This window comes from Siphateles boraxobius, unplaced genomic scaffold, assembly GCF_051911475.1.
Source record: "Siphateles boraxobius isolate OS27281-9 unplaced genomic scaffold, OSU_SipBor_1 1, whole genome shotgun sequence".
Taxonomy (NCBI): domain Eukaryota; kingdom Metazoa; phylum Chordata; class Actinopteri; order Cypriniformes; family Leuciscidae; genus Siphateles; species Siphateles boraxobius.
The window spans coordinates 27643853-27656766 of record NW_027508699.1 but is presented as its reverse complement, the minus strand read 5'-3'; positions in this window follow the sequence as shown (position 1 = coordinate 27656766).

The following is a 12914-nucleotide window of genomic DNA, read 5'->3' as shown; positions in this document are numbered from 1 at the left end:
TGTAGTGTTGCCTTTTTCTGAGAAATGTTAGTGCACTATTTACTTGTTAATTGTTTGTAATTCTTTGCACTAAACATAAATTGTGCAATCAGTCAGATCTCTCTGGTCATTACCGTCCTTATTAATTAAACAGTTAATTGTAATCTAAATAATTGTTACATTCACATACTTTTTGTGAAAATACAAATATTTGTTCAATTAACCATCTTTAGCATTTTTACTGTATAATTTATTAGGCCAATTTTTTTTTCATTAAGCTCTTATTTGTTGTTTAAGATAAATCCCTTATGCAATGATGAGATGATATTGTAGCAAAAGTGATCTCACTTATATTCTGCCAGAAGGTGGAGCTCTAAGAACCAATTGTAGTTTAGTCTCAGTTCAGATTCAAAACAGAGAAGACAGACTTACATTGAGTCACTTACTGTATACTCTAGGAGGAAACTGTAAGTCTTGACTCTCAAAGTCATTGTCTCTTATTAGTGCAGATGTTGCTCCTGGTATTCATTATATCTTCTCTTCTAAAAGGTGAGTGATTCATAACAATTACTGTGGAAATATTTCTCCCCATTTTTCTTATAATGTTGACCAGTTAAATTTGTCCATTAGAGTTTTTTTTTTTTTTTTTCATTTATTTGTTTCAAACAGAGAATGCTGCTGCAGACCAGATAACACCATTCTTCACACAGAAGCATGTTTTGGAAGGAAAAGATGTTACACTGATCTGCAACTACACAGGCAATGTTCGGAATTTGCAGTGGTACCGTCAGTATCCCGGATCCAAACCTGAGCACCTCATTTTATACCTTGAGACCAGCCCCAAATCAGAGCCCTCTCTCCGTCTGACCGCTGTAGCTGATAAAGTCATCAAACATATGAATCTGACTATCTCTTCTACAGAAGTCAAAGACTCTGCCATGTACTATTGTGCCCTGGAGCCCACAGTGACAGGAAACACAACTGCACCCTACAAAAACTGAATGAGAAATTATATTTAAGGCAGATGATCATGATGCACAATGCAGATTTATATACAGTGGCACTGTATAAATATCAAATGTTTAAAGCATCAATGTGCTGTTCATATCTGTATTAAGAAGCATTCTAATATTATTAATGGTTAATATCTCAGAGAATCACGACACACTACAAGTTGAACATGCTTTTAAAACGTATTCCAACATGTAGCAACTTAGTGTCCACTCAATAAAGAGTGTAATATTAGATGAATCAGACATAATGCCAATTTTAGTTTTTTGAGCTTCTTCCTTTACAGTCATTATTTGTAGGCTAAGATAATTCAAGGAGGTACAGTACGTGTGGGAGGAGCTCAATGTTTCATCGACTACAGCAGAATAAAACAAAGACACAACAATGACTTACCATCATACTGATGATTCTGATGAATCTGAACTCAAACAGAAACATGTTACTCATCACTTCTGTTTTATTATTTATCCTCAGTTACAGTAAGAAGTAGTATTACTCACAAAAATGTTGGAATATTCCAGAACATCACTAAAATATAAAACAAATTTCCATTTGATTTGCTCTAAATTTAATCCAGTACATTGCTTGATTCTTTAATGTTTTTGCAGGTAAAGCGAATGGGAATGTCATCAGACCAAACCAACCATCTGTAGTTTTAACTGAAGGAAGCAGCATCACTCTGTCCTGTACATATGATGAATCAGCTTACAGTCTCCACTGGTACCGGCAGATGCCTGGATCAAGACCAGAGTTTCTGCTGCTGATTGTTGAGTCTTCCAAGTATGTCATCAAAGCTGAACGACCTCACCCGCATATGTCCATTAAACTTCATGATAAACTTGTGGATCTGGAGATCTCCTCTGCTGCTGTATCTGACTCTGCGGTGTATTACTGTGCTCTGCAGCCCACTGACAGGAAAATCATCTACACTGTACAAAAACAGGTTTCTTGTAAATTGTATAGTCATATTTCGAAGAGGGAGGAGATTCTTCCCATGCAGTGTCTCAGTCTTTTCCCCTCTTTCCTTTCCTTTGCTGTGTAGTGTTGCCTTTTTCTGAGAAATGTTAGTGCACTATTTACTTGTTAATTGTTTGTAATTCTTTGCACTAAACATAAATTGTGCAATCAGTCAGATCTCTCTGGTCATTACCGTCCTTACTAATTAAACAATTAATTGTAATCTAAATAATTGTTACATACACATACGTTTTCTGAAAATACTATTATTTGTTCAATTAACCATCTTTAGCATTTTTACTGTATAATTTATTAGGCCTTTTTTTCGATAAGCTCTTATTTGTTGTTTAAGATACATCCCAAATGAAATGATGAGATATTGTAGCAAAAGTGATCTCACTTATATTCTGCCAGAAGGTGGAGCTCTAAGAACCAATTGTAGTTCAGTCTCAGTTCAGATTCAAAACAGAGAAGACAGACTTACATTGAGTCACTTACTGTATACTCTAGGAGGAAACTGTAAGTCTTGACTCTCAAAGTCATTGTCTCTTATTAGTGCAGATGTTGCTCCTGGCATTCATTATATCTTCTCTTCTAAAAGGTGAGTTATTCATAACAATTACTGTGGAAATTTTTCTCCCCATTTTTCTTATAATGTTGACCAGTTAAATTTGTCCATTAGATTTTTTTTTTCATTTATTTTTTAGTTTTTTTTTTTCATTTATTTGTTTCAAACAGAGAATGCTGCTGCAGACCAGATAACACCAATCTTCACACAGAAGCATGTTTTGGAAGGAAAAGATGTTTCACTGATCTGCAACTACACAGGCAATGTTCAGAATTTGCAGTGGTACCGTCAGTATCCCGGATCCAAACCTGAGCACCTCATTTTATACTTTGAGACCAGCCCCAAATCAGAGCCCTCTCTCCGTCTGACCGCTGTAGCTGATAAAGTCATCAAACATATGAATCTGACTATCTCTTCTACAAAAGTCAAAGACTCTGCCATGTACTATTGTGCCCTGGAGCCCACAGTGAGAGGAAACACAACTGCACCCTACAAAAACTGAATGAGAAATGACATTCAAAATGGAAAATCATGATGCTAAATTTAAAAACTTAATATAAAACAAATTATCAGCTCTAAAGGTGTTAATTATGAACATAGAACCGCAAACTCTAATTACACCATTTCAGTACGTCCAACCCCTGTCTAAATACAAAACACATATGTTTTTTCTAGCTTACTTAAGGCAGTATTCTCATCAGATGCAGGCTATATCAAGAAATGGCTATGCCTTCCAAGGATGATTCACAGCATACAGTATGCTGTATATTAAATGACATACCTGATACACTGCTGAATGTTAAACAATGTAGCTTTGTACCAAACTTTGCACAGAGGAAGAACATGGAGAGCTTCTGAAGTATGTGTAAAGCTGTGAAAGTAATATATGAGAATAAGTGGGAGGAGCTAGCTGAGGGGAAAGGCACTGCAAAACAGAAGAACGGCACAATGCCACCAAAGGCAGTAGAGAGATAGCAGTTCTCTTGAGAAATATTCACAAAAACAATGTTGTTGCTCTGTCTGTTCATACTTTTCTGTTTTGGTAAGAAATTTGCTTTTATTGCTTTTAGTTCTTGTGCTTGGGTAAAAAAAAAGACAACTCCTTTCTGTTTTTTTCCCTTTCAGTGCTAAATATGTGCTAAATCTATATGTCTTTACAGGTGAAACTACTGGGGATGGAATCAAATCAGATAACAACACCATAGTGTTAATAGAGGATGAAAACATTACACTCTCATGCACATATGAAGGCTCAGTAGACAGTTTGCACTGGTACCGACAAAAACCCGGATCCAGATCAGAATTTCTAATAATGATTGATGAAGCTTCTGAATATGTGACAAATGCCAATTCACCTGACCCACGCCTGTCAATCAAACTTCATAAAGCACATAACCGTGTTCATCTGGAAATTTCCTATGCAGCAGTTATGGATTATGCTATGTATTACTGTGCTTTGAGGCCCACAGTAACAGGAAACACACACACACCGTACAAAAACCCCTCTATTGTCTACAATTCAGAGGGATTGTGCATTTAAAAATAATAAACATATTTAAATGTAAAAAGTAAACTGGTATTTTTATTTTGTGATGCTGTCTTCTGTCTTTTTAGTTACTGTAAGTGCAATTTCCATGTGATATTACTGTATGTCCAGAGGGGATTTTCGGCACGGAAGTTGAATTTTGAGATCAACGATACAACTTCAATCTCAACCACCATATTCACATTCTGGAGTCCTGCAACCTGCATAATGTGACACCAGCTACAATGAGTGCTCCAAAAGTCCCACCATTTAGGTGAGAGACAAATGACAAATGTGGTGTAGTCGATTAACATGGGTGGGGGGGGGGGGGGTGTAATTTTTTTGTGTAATTTTTATTACACCAAGCTCATACTATACTAGGGCATTAGACCTACACAGACCACAAGATGAGCACCTGCTGGACTCACCAATACCCTTTTTTAAAGACACCATGAAATCAAAATGGACAGTTCTTGTTTTGTTTTTTTTATGGAATATTTTATTGAGTGTTTATTATAAATGATGTATCCATTATTTAAGTCATGTGACCTTGTAATCTTTTGATCACATGATGAAATGTTTTCTGGCGTGAGGGCGGAACAACCTGTCACTCACTTGAGATCACAGAAACAGCAAACGACAGCTATCCAATAATCCAATCAATTCTTGATGGACAAAATCAAGTCCCGCCCTACATTTTTTCTTGTTAGTGAAGCCGTTCCACTTGAATATATGTCACACAATAGGAAAGAAAAGACTATCTCAACTTCCGTTTCATGACTTAATAAATTATTTGATATAACATGTTACACAATCACACTACAAAATACCATGCATGCATGCTGATAAACCATGCAAAATATCATACCATATTATATACAATGCCGTGCTGCTGGTTTATTTTTAATGGGTGCACATTCTGTGATTTACAAAAGAAATGAAAAGCGTTTGAAAAGGTTTTCAGCAACAACAAAAAAAGAAAAAAGTACCTTATACCAAACTTCTTGACAGAAACCATGGCTTGAAAGTTATATGAAAGTTATAAATCATATAAAAATAAGCTGTGAAAGCTGTTCGTGGCATTCAGTTCCTCAACGCTTCTATTAACTATGCTACATAAAGGGCAGGGCTCAAGACTAACTTTTTTTACTAGGAGCGCTGTAGCACCTGACTGAAGATTTTAGGAGCGCAAGCAGAAAATTTTGGGACACACCTTAAATCAGCTTGCAATGCAATTATTCAAATTTCCCCAAACTAACTGTAATACTGACAAATTCTTTAATAATAAATAGACTTAACGTACAGATATTACAATGTGCAGTTTTATTTTAAGTTCACAGGGCTCCAGACTAACATTTGAGGGCAGCAGCACCAAGACACTGAGTTCTACAACACATATCTGGTAGCACTGGGGCTGACAATAAAGCACTAAGCTTAATTTAGGGTGTAGATGAAATTAACTTTAATTATTATCATTCATAATGTCTTAATATTAATTAAAAAGCAAAACGAGTGAAAAAATTGATATTAGGGAGTGAAAATAGCCAATAAGCATCCTACTGTTTACAATGGTAATTTATTTATTTATTCATTTATTTATTTATTTAAAAAATTAAATAGTGTTTAAAAGAGTTTTCCTACATCTTAACATTTTTAGTTTCAGGACAATCTTTGAAGGATGAACAAGAAAAATGTGTTGGTCATCACATTAAAAATGTATAGTTTTGAAGTGTAAGATGTGTAGTACTTGTAAGCGTTAGCCTATTTCTGTCACCATACCAGTGTAGATAACAGTGTCGCGTGATTGAGATCGGCCTGCGACTGGCAAGTTCGGGTCTATGGTTCGGGGCAACGGGGTAATCCATCAGCCGGAAACTGAAGCCTCGAGGGAGCCACCATTGTAGCAGAACTTCACCTGCTGTTAGCATTCCATTGAATCCCATTCATTTTGGGACCCCATTCACTTTGACAGCGAATAACTTTACATCTGAGGCGTCCAAAGACTTCATTTGTCCATTATTTATTTCTAAAGAAACACAACAATGTATAAAAGGCTCCATTACTTTGTATCTTATGTTATGGCCCCGTAGAAGCCGTTTTTGTAAAAACACTTTCTGTCGCACAATAGAGAAATTACCGTATAGACAGGAGGAGAAGCTCGCAGGCAAACTTTTACTGTGTATGAAGCAATCGGGGGGACATAGAGGCATAAAGTCAAGGTAGAAGCCCATAGATAGAGAGTCCATAAAAGCAATGGGACAAAATATTTCAACAACGTTTTTGAGGAATTAGGTGATTCAGATCTGTCTTGGCACAGCTACTAGAAGATTTACAACTGTCAGACTGTTGTCAAGCTCAGTTTGAGCCTGCGCAGTCGCTCAGCCATCAGACAGGAAGTGCAATAATCGGGCTTCAGTCTTCTCCGTTGAAATCAACGGGGTCGCTGTGTCCATTTCTTTTACTGTCTATGGTTCGGGGCGGTCACGGTCATGGGTCAAGGTCATACAGTGCGCTGTCTGGTCCGAACTAATATACGGTCCGTAAAGCATAAATGAGTAGCGCATTTTCGTTCCACTTTCATTTTGTTTGCATTCGCTACTTGGCAATGTTGCGGTCGCGCCAGCGCGACCTAATGGTGCGTTCACGTGCTATGGAAAATATGATATTTTCCACTTGTGGAACTGGCATTTACCAGTGTGTTGCGTTCAAGTGCTTTTGTTGTCGTAATGTCGTAAAAAGATGGAGATTCAGACCTGTTATTTAGCTAAAACTATTTTAGATTGCTTAAGTCATCTGCTACAGCAAGAAGATGATTTATCAAAACGCAAACGGTAAATAATATGCTGTATATTTTCTAGATCATGAATAGGCCTAGTACATATTTTTACAATTCACGACTCTCGCGTTGCTCTCCACCATTTTGAAAGGGCAAAGGTTATCGATCTCGGCAACTCGTGCATTAAAATATTCTTAGAGCTGCCCAGTGGAAAATACCACATGAGGGGGTGTTCATGTGCATTTTCCAAGTTGGCTTTTGGTATTTACCATAATTACCATAGCACGTGAACGCACCATGGTTGCACCAGCAGGAAAAATGGTCGCAGTCTGGAGCCCTGAAAGGACATTCTGCATTGTGTTTATCAAATTTTGCGTTTTACTCAGAAGTTGTGCAACACTGACAGAACAACAACACTTGTCATGTAAATCCGAGAAGACACTTTGTTTTTTAATTGAAACAACTCTTTTAATGTAAGTTCACGTGATTACACGCATTTGATAAATCTACAGCGGCTTAAGAGAGAAGAACGTTTGAGTTACGCTCGGACTGCAAAACTGACAGAGCAGCAGCGGTGGATGGCAGTGAAACCTTCAGAAGACACCAGTATTTCTCCATCTCTGTAAGGTACGGACACCACATGAAAGACAACGCGTATGCATTGTAACAGACTATTAGTACGGTTCCGTCCACACATGCATCCTGAAAACTAAAGTTCGGATACAAAATACGGTTAAATAATAAGTCACTCCTAAATAACGTAACGATGACTTTCATAGGACTGGCAATTCTGCCTATGTGCGTATTAAATTGAGAAGGCAAAAGGTTTATTGACTATTTATTTAATCTAGAATTATTCTGTTAAAGAAAGTTCTGTTGTCTAAGAAACCAAAAAGTAATTTTCTTTTTCTTTTTCTTTACTGAAAACCATGCCCATATCTATCAAGCTGGATATTTAGTCTAAAAAACGCCAACAGCACCACCTTTCGTTCAAAATGCTTTAGTGCAGGGTTATTTTTCAAATTACCCATAACATTTTTTTTTCTGTTCTGTTAACCGAAATGGGGAATACTTTACAATCAGAACAAAATGTAATAATAATAATAATAACAACGTCATAATTATAATAACATTGTAATATGTAATAATATATGGTTAATGCAGTTTAATTAAATGCACTAAATGTAATTATTGCAGTTTTTTCTTTTGTACTTTTAGTGTAATTTCTGGACTATTTTCTAAGGTAAGTGTTAAATAATCCTTTGGTTACTACACCTTGCCACAATAAAAGAACCTAATATAAAATGTAACTGAAAAAAATGTACATTACAACATACCATGCACATTGATAATATCATGTACAATGTCATGTACTTTTGGATGATGATACTTCTTACTTTCAGTATTCCGAATAGATGCACACACTGTGATTTTACAAAAGAGCAGAGTGTTTCTCTTAAAGGTCCCATAGTCAAAAATGAAATTTCCTGGCTTTTTTCATGATAACAGATGTGGCTATGTAGTTCATTCATCATCACCAGTGGCTACTGTTCATTTATTTCGGAAATAACAGAGCAATTTAGTTCGACCTTAACCTTAACATAGATTATAACAGCAATGTCCATCATTAGTGTTTCATTTACCTTTCTTGTGAGCATTACCAAGCCACAACAGGCAGCATACACGACCCTAGTTACTTGTGGTTGGCCTGGCAGTGCGTCACTCAGAAAACAACAGGCCAATCAGAAGAAAGGCTCATGAATATCAGGCCAAAATCGACCTGTTCTTAGCAGAGCTCCTGAGAAAGGGGCTGTAAAAATATATTGGGATGGTTTTTGCTACTTGAATCTGCAAATATATATTCTTAAGGACATCAAAACCTTAAATAAAACTCCAAAATATGCACAATATGGGACCTTTAATGTTTTAAAGCAAAGTGAAAGAGCTCTGGTACGGTTTTCTTAAAAGAATAGTTCACTTCAAAATTAAAATTATGTCTCCAAACATCAACTGTTTGGTTACCGACATTCTTCAAAATATCTTCATTTGTGTTCAGCAGAAGAAAGAAATTCATACAGGTTTGAAACAACTTGAGGGTGAGTAAATGAAGACAGCATTTTCATTTTGAAGTGAACTATTCCATTTTCTAATGCTAATGTCTAATGCTACTTCATGCATTCTGACTTATTTACACTGTTAAATAGTTGGATTCTCATGCTAAACATGGCAAAAGTTTCAAAAAACGAGTTGGACGTATGACTTGAGAATTTCTGTGCCAAATACACTCCTTCGGGATTCGTATAAGTTTCGGAAAGTTTTTTAAGTGTGGCCCTGTATGACGTCATAAAGAGCGGAATTCCTTGTATGGGCACTTCTCCCGGAAGAGCGTGTGCACACATCAACCAGAGCAAGAGCGTGCCCTATGAGCGTACCCATCAACAGGCAAGTTTGGGTTACGGTGTGGTGAAGAGATGAGTCCTATTTTAGGAACCCAGTATGCCTGATAGTAGCTGTTCTCTCAATAACTTTGTAGCTAACGTGAGTTGTTTTAGTTTTATGTGGTAGCTTTATGTAGCATTCTAAATCCCGCTGCTATGTACAAGATAAAATAAAAACATTTTAAGCAGGTAGTCTAGCAGTTTGCCATCAAGTAATATATTTATTTGTGTATAGCGCTTTTCACATTACAGAAAGACAGACACTAGAGTAATTGAATTGTATATGTAAGCTAACTAAAAAAAAAAACACTAAGAATTAGAAATGTTTATTTTCACAATCTATATTATACTTATACACATATAATTTAAATTTAGTAACTGTAAATTATAGTGAATTGTATACCACGTTGGATAAGTTACTCTATTTTTTTATGAATTACTAGCTAGCTAGCTACTAATTACATCTTCAACAGAGTAATTAGATTGTTACAAATTACTCTCTCTAAATAAAATTGCATTACTTGTTATTACTAATTACTTTCTAAATCCCACATCAACCTCGACCAGTTGAACAATACAAGGATAGACATGAAACTGCTCTTTTAATTATTTCAAATAAATATAAAATTGCATAAATTATTCTTGAACTAACCAAAGTATTTAAAATGGAGAATGTTACATTAAAAACATACTTTTTAACACTACACATAAAATTTTGGATTTAAATCCATCATTGTTTTATAGAATTGTTCTATAGTCCATACATTATTCAATGCAATTACATTATAAGTAACTGTAATAAGTTACTTTACTTTTTCATGGGAAACCATTTAACCAGACACTGTTAAAGCTTAAGGCCAATATGATGTTTCTTATTACAGACGTGAAAGGATCAAATGATTTTGTGTTATATGTGGAGGACCTTTTAGAGTCACCAATAAATCAAAACAGACAATTCTTTTTTTTTTTATGGAATATTGCAGTATTTATCAGTGCAAATCATTATATTTTTTATTCATGTGCCCTTGTAATCTTTAATCAAAATAACTTTCCCTCCCTCGTGCAGCAATACCAAACCACAAAGATCTAATGATAAAATCAACTCCTGATGGATAAAATCAAGTCCCGCCCTTCATTTTATTCATGTTCTAGAAGCCGTTTCACTCAGATAAACATCACAATCGGGAAGAAAAGACTATCACAACTTCATTTCATGCTGACTTTAAGGGTGATTTAAACAATCCTAATCCTAAAAGCTGAATGTTAATGTATGCAATCAATAAATTGTTCTTGTTGCTATGCAGGCAAGTTATATTAAGCTGTCTAATTAATTAATTTGTAAATATATTAAATTCATTGATATAAGCCAATGATAACGTTAAATATTTTTACACAATGTCAATATAAAATCTCTGATTCAAGAACACTCAGTGAAGTTTTAGGTTAACACACAGGTGTGATTAATGGAGCAATGGCGTCATCTAGTGTTCATTTGAAGTACACATATGATTAAAAGCACAGAACTGCAGATTACAATAATGACAATAGGTGTCAGTGTGTACTTAGATTTGTCTGGGAGGATCATCTTGCTGTAGGCCCTCTGCTGGAGGCTTCTGTCACTGTCTTCACTTCAGCAGTCCTGCAGATTTACTGAGGAATTAGTCCAAACCACTGATGCATGATGACACTTTAGAGATCTGTTGATCTTGTGCAAGACTTTATGAATGTGTTTTGCGCATGAATGCGCGTACACATACAAGATATCATGAAATACTGATGTGTATATTATAGACTGTTTAAAATAAATACAAACAGAGCATATCTTTGATATTGGTACAAAACAATGCAATGCAAAATGGGAATGAATAAATAATGAATTTAAAACAGCAACACAGTTTCTCCTTTATTCACGCTTCTACATGTGTGCATGTTATGCTGGTACTTATTTAACTAAAATGAGCAAGATGTTTATCATGAATCACACTTTCAAGGAAAGCATAAAGGTTAAGCATCGGAAAAAAATCATTTACAGTAATGATTAAATCTCTCTTTCTCTTGAAGTGTCTTTTCTTTGTGATGCACATTTGATGTGCTTTTATGACTAATCACACCCTCTGTTTCAGTTATGAATAATGTTTGTGAACAATTCAATAAAAGTATAAAGTAGGTGCAACAGAGGAAAAATCCTAATGAAAGAGGAAGTGTGTTTTTTAACTGTATTTAACAGTAAGTACTGAAGGTTAAACTAGGCCTACATGATGACAGATTATAAGGTTCATATTGTAGACCAAAATCATGCATGTGCTACATTTCTCTCTGTCTCTGCAAGCTGCAAAATGTGCAAATGTACATGCATCAGTCTTCCTGTCCTCATTTCTGTCACCCACCCACACACACATGCGCAAACACACACATCCTGTCTTGCTTGCCTCACACAAGAGAAAAACAACCACAGACGTCTGTGACGTAGGCAGGAAGTTAGGCATCATGTCTTATTTCTGCACAGCGCCCGCTTCCTGTGGAAAATAATACTAACCCTTGATTCAAATCACCCCACTTACCTACTTTCAAAATGATGCCAGAGGTTAGCTTTAAGACGTTTAAGGTGACATAAACATAATTACTGTATAACTAGAACTCTACAGATGTGTACAATCACATTTTTTTTTACTTAATTTATAGCCTGGGTTCTTGCATTATTACAGCACCATCATCATGAAAAATGTATGTTTCTGCATGTAGTAAAATAATAATTATGTGAGCTGCACGATAAGAACAGCATTATATCACCTGCTGCAGTTTTAAACTGTTCACTGCAGTCCTTTAAATAGAGCTTAAAGCATTCATACATTTCATTTTATCGTGCAATCAATGCATTCAGGTCAAAGCGACATGCATGTGACTGTCAAAGACACATTGAAGCGTTAAAAAAACGTTTTATTTGAAATGCATATTCAAAACTGTCAATTTTTTTCTGATGTTTTACAACATATAGGGGTGGATAGTATCAGAACACAAATTTCCATTTGTGTTTCTCCGTTGCTTTTGGAAAAAGAGTGTAAGATTTTTCCATGTGGTTGTTCACCAATTGCATATTGTTTTTGTTTTTTTGCTTTGTACAATTTTTTGTATAATTCAGGTTGCCAGATTTAATGTAGAATCCACCTATATTTCATATGTTTTCAATTAATACCCTTCATTCAAATCACCCTACTAACCTACTTACAAAATGATGCCACATGTTGGTTTTAAGACATTTAAGGTGACTTTTAATAATGCAGATACTATTTTTTTATCACTTTTACTTTTATTATAAAGTAATTTAATATAAAATAATATTTTTACTGTTTTTTGCTCTTTTTTTATCATTACAGCACTTAATGAAAAATTACTTTACATACATACATAAAACATTCATTGATATATGCAACTGAAGGTAATGCTACATAATTAAATACAATTTTCAATTTTAGTTCAAAACCCCTCTACCTGATCTTAACAGATGGACTTGTCAAAAATAGCTTTAATAAAATAAAAGAATGACCTAGTTAATGTTCTGTGTAATTTATATTTCCCACAAATACACTTCAGCTCCAGTTAAACATTATTTTGATATTATCTCTGCAATAATTATCTCAGTTGTGGTAAGAAAATATGATT